The following is a 13,253-nucleotide window of genomic DNA, read 5'->3' on the forward strand; positions in this document are numbered from 1 at the left end:
GTGAGGTTAGATACATAACTGTGGTGATAGTTGCTCCTGAGGGGCCCATTCTCACAGTCCTTACTCATGTGAATTGTCCCTTTGATGCTAATAGGATTACTCTTGTAAATCAGGGATGCTGTATCAGCCCGATGCCCAGGGTTATACTGATCATGAAGGGCTTGATCTTGCAAACCTCATTCATGTGAGCAACCCTTTTTCATGACAATTTTCCCATTGACTTGAAGAACTATCCCTATAGCCAGAGACAGTAGGATCAGGACACAAATTTAGGGTCAGCATAAAAGTAGGAATACAAGAGTTTTTCATTTAACCTCCAGCAAGGAATAGATACTCCTCAAGAAGGCCAAATAAGTGCAATCATTCTCTTCTGACTGCAGGGAAGGCGAGGGAGAGGCATGTATTGATCAGCCTTGTTTCATCCTGTCTCCTTCTCTGGCTCCATTTATTCACCATAATTAGAGTGGTAAAGAAGGTACCAACAATACATTTTCACCACACCTGAAGCTTTTGTTCACCACCCCCTTGCTAATATAAATTAGTTGTTTCCTCAAATAGCTCTTCTGTAAAATTGACAAATTATGCTTCCTGCATTAAATAAACCAGTGATTTACAGAGTAAAACAAATCATGAACACTAAGATTCAGTCCATATTTTAACTTAAAATCTGAAATACTGTTTAAATGCCAAAAGGAAAGTGTTACAAAAATGTTTAGTATAACAGACCAGAGTCAGTTTTTGTGCTGCTCCATTAAAACCTACACCCTCTGGTAAGAAAGCACTTTCTCTATATCAAATGTTGACACCTATGTAATTTCGCTGTGATTCACATGCTTCTGCTTCAGAAGATCTCAAACTGCTGTCTGGTTTCTCTGGGGAACTGCTTCAAAAACAGCAAGAAAGGATCTTTTTTCACTTAGGAACGCTTCCTGCTGGGGATAGCTCAGTGAAGGCTTCTCTGGCATAAGCTGCCTTTTGGTTGAGCTTCTAACTCCAAAACAGCTGTGTCCATCCATCCGTCTCTTTTATTCACGCCACTGTTTGGAGGACAACAGTTCTCAGTGTTGGAATTTGGCGGTTTTTTAGAATTCCAGGTGCTCACTTATGAGACAGATACAATAGTATATGATTTAAGTGACCAGTCACAGTGGGTGGTGACCAACAAGCAGTGAGAGAAGGTGAAAGGACACAGTCTCCACAAAGCACAAGAGTGGTCATATCTGCTGATTGTCTGCTCAGTTATACATCATTAATACATTATTCAAAAACCCCACAAAGCTCATTTACTGGTCATTTAAAGAGACAGTGAGTAAGGTTATCCTCTAAAGTTGTTCACTGTCTTCCATCAAGTAGCACCATTGCTACAAGGAACGTGCATGACAGGGATCAAAAGTCAGGGTGTGGACATACCGTAAGAAATACTCCCAACACATGAAAAGTATCTGTAGACTGTTGCCCTACACAGCTTGGTGTCCCAGTTGAGGAACAACTCAGAAAGGGATTGGCAGGCATGCAGGCAAACCTTTTCAGTAGGTCTGTATATAAGCACATCATGGACCGTTTTTTGCCTTGATTCCTCTTTCACTGCATATGAATACTGCAGCAATGGTCTCACTTCTGAAAATAAGTCTACAGCACAGAACCGCCTTTGCAGCTGACGGTAATGCATATGTGGTGAGGTGTCTAAGGTCCTATGCTCTACTGAAGGGAAAAGGGCATTAACCTCAGCTTTTGTGATGCTATTTGATCTGTACAATTGTTTTTATTAGGAAAGCAGGATACTGTATATCATCAAAGGCCGTGAGAGAGTCGATATTATAATGCTCAGATGTGCCAATAAAACAGATTTTGCAGACACCATAAGTTACTTTTAAACTAATCCAGTGAGAAGAGTTATTTGTTAAGCATTATTAAATACAGCTTGCAGAACAAAATCTGATCCTTTAAAATAACACTGAAGTAGCAGAAAGAGAAAAATGTTCATTTTAAAAGCAGAAAGGTTATCAAGTTTCACTTCACAGATTGAACAGACAAAGTATAGAAAGCAAAATGATTTTTAAGACATTGAGGTTTTAATCATTAATAGAAGAGTCCAGTAGGTTTTCCTTGTTGTTGTACTACTGCTCTGCTCTAGAGGTACAAGAAAATTATAAAGCTGGATACTAAACTGGAAGATTTTTTGCTACAGTGCTACTCCAAATGCACACAGAAGGCTTACAATCAGTTTGAGTGAGCTACTGAGAAGACAGAGATGATAAAAAGTATCTAGCAAGAAGTTGCCAAGGTATCTCTGCAGACAAGAGATTCTTGGGAGTAAACAAGCAAAAGCTTTACAGATATTGGAGATACCTGTAGACATACAGACCTGGTATGTCTATGGACAAATAGGCAAAGTTATAAAGTTAACTTTTAAAGTGCTCCCAAATCATACTGTGAGCTTTTTATACTTGTGTAGATGTAGGTATTTATGTAAGGCAGTGAAGGAGCTAGGCCCTGTGGATTGAAGCAAGCTCATTTTTCCATGAGGGTACTAAACTGCTCTATGATGGTCTGAATCTTAGGCCACTGTTAATCTTAACTGGATTCATATCACAGTTGAATGTCAATAGGCTAAATGGTCCTGTCACTCATTATTAGTCATCTAAAATTGGAGTTTCTTAACACTTTATTTGTATATATATCACTGATGGGATGTGAACCATGTTTAGCTAATAGAGCAGCTTCTGCCTGGCAGTCTGGAGATGCTTATGAGAGCTGAAGGCGGGGAAGGAGAGGTGCACTCCTGCACAGGTGGTTATTTTTGAGGAGTAACCGTCTGAAAGAAAGAACGTAAGTGTTCCATGTAAGCAAGATATTGATCAGTAGTAGGCACCTGCCAACAGGCATGTATCACTGATCTGATGGTAGCACTGTGCGTAAGAATGTTAGATCAGAGGACGTGGGGAGAAGAAACAGGCCCCCAGCTTTTGGGTGTCTGTTGTCATCCTGCAGGAAATGAAGGCTGGCGATTCCTGCCTTCAGCAATTCAGCTGTCTCCAACTCATAGATTGAAAGAAGTTGTGTAATGAATGCAAAGTGAGTACATTCTGCTCAGTGAGGAAAGAGTGCCCACAATGTCTGGGAGTTAAATTTGTGAGTCGTTCTTATGTAAGGGTTAAGAGGCAAACTGTGTAGTCAGTATGAGCCAAACATCATTGTTTTAAAAAATCAATTATCTGCAATTATAGGGCCTACTCCAACAGTACCTTTGCAGTATGCAGAGCCTTCCCAGGTAGCTGTTTTTATTAGCAACCTCCCCTCCCCCAGCTCTCTGTACGGAGCCAAGTTTAGAGTCAGCAAAATTACTTGGAACCAGCACATTTTATCCCCAACAGGCCAACCAACCACAATTAAACTGTATTACCATACATTAGGCTTTAAAGGGGTTCCTTTACTGCAGTATATAAAAGGCTGTAAGGAGAGACAGAGAGGGAGAGGAGAAGACATGGGTTAAAGTCCTCCCCGATGTAAGTCCATTGACTTCAGTTGGCTAGGGATGAATACAGACAACTCAATATTTAACAATCAGCAACTTTTGCTTAGTTGGCAAGAAAAGGAACAATTTAAGGTCCAGTGCCTTCCCTGTGCTCTTTCTGTCCTCCTGAATCTTCACTCGATTGCAGTAGCTCTCCGCTAACAGGAACGACACTCTGCAGGGTTGGCTGTTGGGTATTTTCTGCTGTGGTGCAAGATTACTCCTCATGGTTTTATGGTGCAGCAGTAGACTTTAATAGTCACCTGAGACAATTATTCAGATACTGTATTGTGCAGTAAGATTGCTTTTGAACAGCTGCAGAAATACTTAGCAGAGACACACTCCCTAAAGCCCTGGGATGGGAAATAAAAACAAACAAACCCCAGCAGCAAGACAAGAGTCTGCAACTTACTCCGTCTTTTAGCTTGTAAAAAAAAGGAGTTGTGTAAGTGATTTAAAAGTTAATTGGGACAGGGACCATTTTTCATTTAGTGGTCCATATAATGCCCAGTAATAATAGGCTACAAATTCATATTCAGTCACTACCCAAACACAAATCCTCTTTGGGCAGAGTTGTGACCCAGTGTATGGTGTTTTGCCAGTCAATTCTCATTAAAAAGATAAAGAGGTGATAAGATAGGGATGCAATTATTCTCTCCAGTAGTGATGATGTTCTTTGGTGCAATTCCATTTACAGAGAACATCACGAAATCATGTGTTCCTCTGGTAGAAATGGGCAATTTTCTTTCTCATAGCTTCAACCTTGCCATTCTGATGAGTACTATGCCTTAACAAAATACCATTTCTTTTTTTTCCCCCCAAGCCATGATAACCAGTGTTTCTCTGTTACACTCTGTTGCAACTAATTAATTTCCCTGCCATTGCAATTCTAACTAGTCCTGGTGAAAATCTTTTGGGTAATATAACACATTGTGGCTTAGCTTGATGCTCTATGTTGTTTTAAGTCTCACCGTACAAAGGGATATTCAGCTTCACTGTCTATTTAGCTTGAATAAAGAGAGCTCATAAACACATAAAATTTTATGGAATCTCTTAATAGCTATCTGGTCATCAAATCCTGCTTCCAGCTCTGGACTCAGGAGAATCTGGCAGTATAGCAGAGGGAGAGAAGTACTTTTCCTTAGTTTGGTCTCTGAGAAGGATCCCTGCTTCTTTTTTTCTGCAGCTGGGCAGTTGGGAGGGGCTCAGTAGGCTCTGCTAACCCATTCCTCCACTGTATCATAGCCACTTTTCTCTTAAGACACAGTTTGAGCATTTCCTCAGCATTTTCTCCCAGGATGACCCTGCAGGCAAAGTCAAGCTGGGACAATGTTTTGTACTAAATACAGTGCATGATATGTTGGGAATTTAGTGGCTGAAAGCCTGCTTGTTCACTTTTTACTGATGTGTGCTTCAGTGAAGTTGCTCTTGATTTATAGCTGGATAAGCAAAATCAGAATCAGACCCTTGCTGCTCATTTCTGGGGGAGCAGGACAGGGCCTTACGTGCTCTTGTGCTCATTATATACCTCAGTATCAAGTCTCACAGCTTTGATTCATAGAGTTCTCTTTAATTTGGTACATGCAGGCTTCCAGACTAGATCACACAGCAGCAGGATAACAATCCTCAGGAGAGCATTTCAGTTTGAGAAATTCATGAAGAGGGTGACTTTGCTGCTTACTTTCAATGACACTTGTGGAATAGGAAAGAGAAGAAGTGAATGAAATGGAATTGCCAGCCTGTTTCAAAATATATGCTCTATTATACAGCAGATGACAAATAGCATCCTCAATAACATAGTTCTGGTAGCTGTGTGAGTTGTTGTTGGGTTGTTGTTTTTTCCCCACTGTAATCTGTCTTTTCACATTTAGGGCAAGTTTTTCTTACCTGTGTGCACTGCACACGGGAGCTCTGAAATACTCCCTTGTGCCCTTCTGCAGAGAAGGTATCCACAGGCCTTGCCTGGGGTGGAGGTAAGCAGGAGGAACAGAGCCTCTTTCTGCCATGCAGCAGGGAAAGACCTTGAATTCACCCCTTTCCTCCTCCCATCTCCAGCACTCTGACCAAGAGTGTTGAATTCAGAGCAGGAGAGAAGCCGTCACATTGTGAGATGGTACGGATCTACGGCAGGTCAACTTCCTCATGGAGCAAAACCAGGTTTCTTCCTGCTGCTTTTCTGAGCCATGAAAAATCCTATGTGCCTCCTTACATGGGAAGGATTGCAAAGCAATAACCTTGCCTTCTTTCAGCAGGAATGAGCCACTCTCCTATTGGCTAAGGCATTTTACTATATATTTGGGTATATTGAAGCTGAGGGAAAAATACATCCTTGACAGTAGCTATAGTGAATCGTCAATATATGTATATGTATAAAATGACTGTAGGAGCTCTGCAGCAAGAGAGGATGAGAAAGTGTTCCTAAAAGAAAAATAATCAGCTTCCTACTTTCAGGACAGCAGGATTTTGCCCCTTTGCATGGAAGATTGGTTTCCCAGCCTGGTAGCTACACCAAGAGCATTGAGAATTGAGCTCTTGATGCTCTTCACCCCATCCTAATTTCCACACAGCTGCATATTTGCAAAGGGCAATATTGGCCTCTAATGGCAGCATGAACTGTCTTTGTACAAGAACAATTACTTTCTCGTGAAGCTGAGTAAGGGATTTTGGTGGGGTTACGTGTTGAAGAGAGTTGGAGAAATGTGATTGACTGTATCCTAAGAACAGAACAAAGCGAAGGTACCTGACATACATCCTCCTCCTAGTCCATGTCATATTGCCCTGGCAAAAGTGTCCCAGAGTATGCAGATCATGACCTAGACTTCTAGCTCTAGGGAAGTAAAGAAGCTACAAGAAACTACAAACTGAGGATCTGTATATTGTGAGGGAGCGTGGAACACAAAAAGTGAAATGAATCATAGAGACCCATGTTCTTAATGCTATTGGGAGGTATCATTTAAATGTAATTTGCCTTCCAAAAATCCTGGGTTAGAATGCAGTCAGATAAGGGATGGGATGTATGTTAAGAGAAGGGAAAATTGTAGTCATGTTGCTTCACTACTTCTGGTGAGATTGCATGACAGCTATCACATAAACCATGTTTGGATGGATGTATATTTGGGCACTGCAATCCAATAGAGACCCAGGTACCGATGCATCCTCATTTCAGAATTAGTTCATTTGCTTTGGTGGGTTTTCATTCCATCCTCACTGCTTCTTTTAAGACGGTTGTTTTGTGATGTATTTAATTTCAGTGCCTCAAGATTCTGTATGTTTGTGCGCTCACACTGTTAGTGTTTGTGGGAGTATGCTTGAAAATGTTGCTTTTAGTAACAAAAAATAGTCATATGTGTGCAGATCCAATAATTCATTGCCTTGTCCAAGAAATTAATTTGTTCTGTTTCATCAGATGATCTGACTGACAACAATTGTCAAAAAGTTATTCAATAGCAGTCATATTCATGCCTTTTACATATTTTCTTCCTGAAACTTTATAGCCCATTTGAGCTCAGAGAAATCATCTAGGAAATAGATCTCCAACAGAAATTTTTCAAAGCCTTCTTTAACCCTTTTAAGGGACTTTATGTGTGTATATATTTTTATGTTTTGTGCTGTACTGTTCAGACTCAGCAAGGGATCATGAAGAATAATGATCTTGCTCAGCTGTGCACAGTATGGAGCACTCTACATACAGTCGCACTGAGGCCAGTTATGCAGTAGTTCATGAGATGATACAAACAAATAAAAGTTGATTCAATAATAATGGCCAAGTTCAATTTGTAATGCTTTGTACTGAGTAGAGAGTTACCTGATTAATCAGATGATAACTAAGTCTGAGGTGGGGCAGGCAAATGCCAATCTTCCTAAAAGGGCAGATAATACTTAATATGTTGCTCACCCCCTCCTTATTCCAAGGGCAGGAATAAAGCTTGTTATACCCACCTCAACAATGACCTGAATGAACTACAAGAAGAGGTGAGAGAATAACCAGTCAATGACGACAACTCAGTTCTTGGATCCTCCTGTGAAGCCTGACAAAAATGTTGCTGCGACAGTCACATACTGTCATTTGCTGGGAAGTGAACTAAGATCCTGAACTTGTTTCAAGAGCCAACTGAACAAGTAATTGTCAGATGATGACTTTTGGTCACTAGCCATCCTGACATTATGATAGCAGGGATGAAGATTTGATGCTCCACTGCTACCTTGTGGACTTCATAAATGTCTCTGTGTGCAGTAGCTTTTGATCTTTCAGATTGTGATCCGAAGTCTACCAAAGTCAATGAAAAGACCAACTACTTCAGACCTTGTGTTCAGTAAATGTTAAATATCCTTTTCCAGAAAACTCTATATCTAAAGTCAATGAAGTTCAAGTCCATGAATCATACATGGTCCTTCTAGCTCCATGTCATCTGGACTTTGGTGACCTAGAAACCAACAACTGTCTCACCTCAGTAGCTCTGTTGAAGCCTGTTGCTGAGTACCACGCCCAGGTGTTCACAGAGTGGTTTTTATCACAAGCATCTGTTATAACACTCAATCCATCCTTATCGATGGGCAGCCTTTTGAAGAGGAAGCTTCAGATGTTGTGCTTACTCTAGGATGGAAGCCAAGTTCTGTCCTCCCTTGCGCTGACTGTTCTTCCTAGGCAAGACTGCAGGATTTGCCCCTTAACTTCATAAGAGTTACGTAATTAACTTGTAACAGAGTTAAGTGACTATCCCTGGTTTGGGGGTGTAGTTTTTTCCCATCCTTCCTTCATTTTTCTCAGCTGTTAGCACTGCACTGCGTGATGTGCTCAGTCACTTCATTGCCTTCACAGTGTACAGCAGTCAAAGCTAACAGCTGTTCGGCACTGTAAATGAACCCCTTTATCTGCCCTGCGTAACCTTATAACCCAAGGGCAGATTCTAGCCCCATATATTTAAATTATGTATATGCTCACCATTACTCTTAGTTCATGTTTTCTTTAAATCTTTTATGAAGTTACTTCAGTCATTTAATTCTGAATTTTCAGGTGTGCTGTTTCATTTGTAGCCTCCAAAAAGCCTCTCTGAAATTGTGCCCACTCTACTTTTGAAGCCAGTTCAGGGAGTCTTATCACTCCTTCTTACCACTCAGTATTCTCTCTACTCTTCCCATGACAAGGCAGATGATAGATAAATTGATATTAATGCTACATAAGGGAGGTCAGGGGCACATTACAGTGGCCTGATCTGCCTGAATGCGGTCTTTCTGCTATTGGCCTTCCACAGAAGTTCCACAGTCCTGTTAAGCTCTGTGGACATTCCATTAATTTCATGAGCATCAGTGCAAGTTTCCTTCCTATACTAAATTGTATTGAATACACAAGCCACACAGAAAGTTTCATGACCTTTTATGATGTGTTCAGAAACACATAAAATATAACTATTGCTTAATGGGCTGATACTCACTTGAAGTCGAGTGCTTTGACTCTTTGACATGCTTTGACTACCATTCTTGCAGAAATAAGAGTAGCTGACTTGTTTCTTCCACTGCAATAGACCTGATCCAAATCCTATCAAATCCAACAGATTTTTTTTTCTAACTTGTGGGATATGGCTCACACTCACCTTAAATGGCTCACAAGGATTTCAATTATTTTTATGCTTTTGAAAAATAAGCCCAGTCACAAGTAGTGGCACCTCCTTCAAACCTGCATTTTCCCGGTGATAAAGAAGATTTATAGAGTGAATGTTGAATGAGTAGGCCCTATCTGCAGTTTAACTCTCACAAGTGCAGAGAGTGATAGCGATGGCATATATTTCCTAAGAACTTTACCCTACAACAGCTAGAGATAACTTATCAGAATAAACACTGATGGGACAAAGTTTCCATCTAGTAAGTCCATGCCAGCCAGGAATCTCGACATCTCTTATAAAGCAGCAAACATAATTTTTCACTTCTGCACTTTTGTGCAATAGTTTTAACAAAGAATACTGGTCGGCTTCCTGTGTAAATTCCTTAGAGAATCAAAGTTCATTGTATAACAGTGGAAGGAAGGAAAATAGTATTGTATTGTAATGTCTTTCTGCAGAATGAGTGGTGGTTAAAATGTACTAGCCAGGGGTTTTCTTAGAGTCTTATATCAGTTTGATTTACGTATTGGCAATGGTGGAGGATTAGGACACGTTGTAATGAAACATGGTTTAATTTCTCCACTTTCGTTGTGGCATCAATGCTCTAAATGTAGCACGCTTTATTAAAAATAACATGAGTACTGTTATTTGGTATTTTAACTGGAGCATTAGCTACATGTTCCAGTTTAGCTACACACTTTAAAAGCATAAAATAGAAGTCAGACCTGTCACAATGCCTAGAAGTGGCTATATATGCTTAACTCTGCAATTGCATTAATGTCAATAACGTGTATTGTGCACAAATTTAGACATGTGCAGGCTTATGTTGGAGCAGTAGTAAATTTTTTTCACTTTTACTAGTAGTTTAACAAGCAATAAGAGATGGTGGTGGGAAGATTCAAAGGTTATACTCTATACATGCTGAGGCCTGATTATGTACTGCACAACCTAGTGATGATTCCTGTTACATTTGTGGAAAAACCTGAAAGAAACTGCAGAGCGATTTGGGTAGAAGGAGTTCAGGTATTTATGGAAGCTCCCTGTGTTGGCCTTGTGGGGGCTGGGTGAGCTGAACTTCTCCCACAGTGCTTAACTTCTTCCTTACAACCTGCAGGTATTGACTTATGCAATTCAGCATTGTTGATTCTTGTGATCAGGTTGCAAGTCCTTTGATACTTGATGTTTTCTCTGAAATCCAAATCCTTCAGGCAGGTGAATCTGTGAGAATTTCTCTTGGTAATCCTTTGTGCTAATAGGGGAGGAGGGAGTTAAAAAATGTGGCCAAGTACAGCCCTAAAGGTCAAGCCAACAGAACATATAACACTGAGAAACAACGCTCTCTTTTAAAAAAGGAAAATCCATTATAAATATTTTCACTCACAGACTTTGCTTTTTCTAGACTTGATTTTTTTTTTTTTTTAAATTGGTTTACTTCCTGAATCAGTTACTTTGGTTTTAGCTTGGGTCAAAGGTTTGGCAACTGTTTCCCCTCATTTTTATTTTAATTAGACTATCCCTGATTTTTATATTCTCTATTAAAAGAATATTAAAAACCTGCAAATTCTGCAAGGCCTGCTTTTCTGGTCAGTACAGAGTGCCCTCACATCACATTGCTCTTAATGGAAATTAATTGTATCGCACCTATAGACCTTGGAGCAATTTTGTAGATATTAGGTTCTTAGACATCTGTGATGTTTTATTATTGATTAAAGAATGAGAGGAAATCTCATGGCGTAAGACCTTGTGCTGGGATTTATGAATTACTTTTTTTCCTATGTGACCCTTGGCAGGTCATTGAATCTGTCTTTCAGTTTCCCATCCGTGAAGCAGGGAGTAACGATGATTTTCTGCTGCTGCTCTTTGTCCATCATGCCTACTTAAATAGTTCGCTCTTTGGAACAGGTCTTGTTACTTGCTAGTGCAAAGAAATCTCATTCTGAGTTAGTATCTGGAGCTGTAATACAAATAATTAATATCAGCATTAAACAGTCAAAGGTATTACATCCAAGATGCATTTGGCCTGAGGCCCACATAGTTCTTAAAATGATGGATTTTTAATTGATTATTTGGAATGAGACCTTTTCTCAGACTAGCTAAATCGCTTAAGACCCACGCACGCTAGCTATATTTAGAGGCGAGGAGGTGGCAGAGTAATTCTTAAAGTTCTCTGTTTCTAATAACCCAGGTGAGTGACAGTCTGTGAGTGCTGCCTCTTTTAAACCAAACATGACTCACAGCCCCCAGGCAGCAAGCATGTGCAGGTTAGAAATTGTATTGAACTGACCACATTCAAGAAACAATGAAATACAGCCATAATCATAAACATTTAATTTAATAATTTCAGGTTAGTACAAGAGGGTAGGCATACTAATGGCTTGGCATCTATAACAGCAAAATGCAAAAAGGCTGTGTAAAATCTGTGTGGGGGGTTTAAGGTGAGTCTGGAGTAAACAAGGCAGTATTTTCATCCCACAGCACACCCTGATGCTTTCAGAAAGCAGAGATGTAACTGGAGTATCAGGCATTGTTATGAATTCTGCATAAACTACACCTTTACAAGAATAAGATTCTCTCCAGTGTCCAAATCAAAGGCAAAATGTAAATGGCCACCTAGATGCATTGGTATTTAATTCTCATTGAAACAGACCCTCACACATATGGCTGTTTCCCAGGCATTTCTTGACCCAAACAATTACTAGCACCCATGAATGATCTTTCTCTCTCTCAGCGTACATGGTGAAATGAAGCTATGTCCTTAGAAACTGCCAGGGAGGTGCAAGGGAGGAGTGAGTACCACCCTAACCTTTTTACATCTCTGACCAAAGCTAAAAATAAGCAGCAAAACAGGGAGAAGCTGGTTTCCCAGTGGGAGAAGAGTACTGCTGTCTTCTTGAAAGATGCTTTATGTCACTTGTGCTTCTGGGGACGGTGGGCCCAAGTGATACTTATTTTGTGTCCTAAGCTTGTCACTGACCTTGGCACCCAGCCACGTTGCACTGTTTTCTGTGAGATTACCCAAGGCAAGCTTATCTCTGGGAATCTAAGGCAGTATTGCCAGGAACTCCCACTGATGCAACAACTTTCTTTCATCACGAGCTGCAAAGTTAAAAGCACACTTCGGTCTTAACTGCAATAACAACGCTCGGCCAGGCTCTGGAATAGCTGCATCTTTGTTCCAGCAGATTCTCATTAAAGAAGTTAATGGCTACATGAAAAATGAAGCCAGTTCTAACTACTTACCTTCTTAAGGTAGTTTCACTAGAAATTAGATATGGTCCTTCTTCCCCCAAATCATTGCCTCTTTTTTAATAGTTCCCATGTTTCATTTCCAAGAATTTGCATTCAGTGAGCATTAAGTGACATTTTTGTGTAGGTTGCCAGTTAGCGCAATACATGTAACAACACTAAAAACAAGTTAGGCCAAAGACACAATGCAGAGGCTTTGGTTCAGAATTTCCTCACCTCCTTGCTTCCTTTAGAGTAAACGCAATATTGATTTTGTATTTGCCTCCCAGTTCTGTTTCTCGGCATTGAACCCAGTAGTGGGTGAGAGCTAGGCATAATACCTGCTTAACAGCAAGTGCACACCCAGCTCTGCTACTGCTCATGAAAGCTCCTCGTGGTAAAAAATCAGGTAAACATTACTCAGTGGTTTTACACCAGACTAGGAATCTGTTCATTTTAAAACATATCTTCATGTGGCCTTAAGGGAGCCTGACAGCCCTGGAAAATAAAGACCCAGCACCATGTAGCAAGGAGTTGGTAGTGGAAGCTGTTCAGTGTCCTCCCACCTATCTGCAAATGTGCCTTCAACTCTGACCCACTTTACTGGGTGGTGTCTCATGTAATCCTTTGTCTTTTTAAGATTTACGTGTGTAAATAACTGGATAATATTTATATATAATCTCTTCCATCGATGTAAATAGGTGCCCAAGCTCTGAAACTACCAGGGTGTACTAGATATAAGGTTCATCTGGTTCCTGGGGGTGTGGTACAAGCTAAGATGAGCTTAATAAAAATATGGGAAGACTGAGAATTAGTAATATCTGCAATGTGTAGTGCTTTATGTAATATCTCTTTAACTGGCAGTATTTCGTTTGAGTTATTGCCTAAGATTCAGATTCTGTTCTACTTTCAGAAGT

This window comes from Gymnogyps californianus, chromosome 1, assembly GCF_018139145.2.
Source record: "Gymnogyps californianus isolate 813 chromosome 1, ASM1813914v2, whole genome shotgun sequence".
Classification (NCBI taxonomy): domain Eukaryota; kingdom Metazoa; phylum Chordata; class Aves; order Accipitriformes; family Cathartidae; genus Gymnogyps; species Gymnogyps californianus.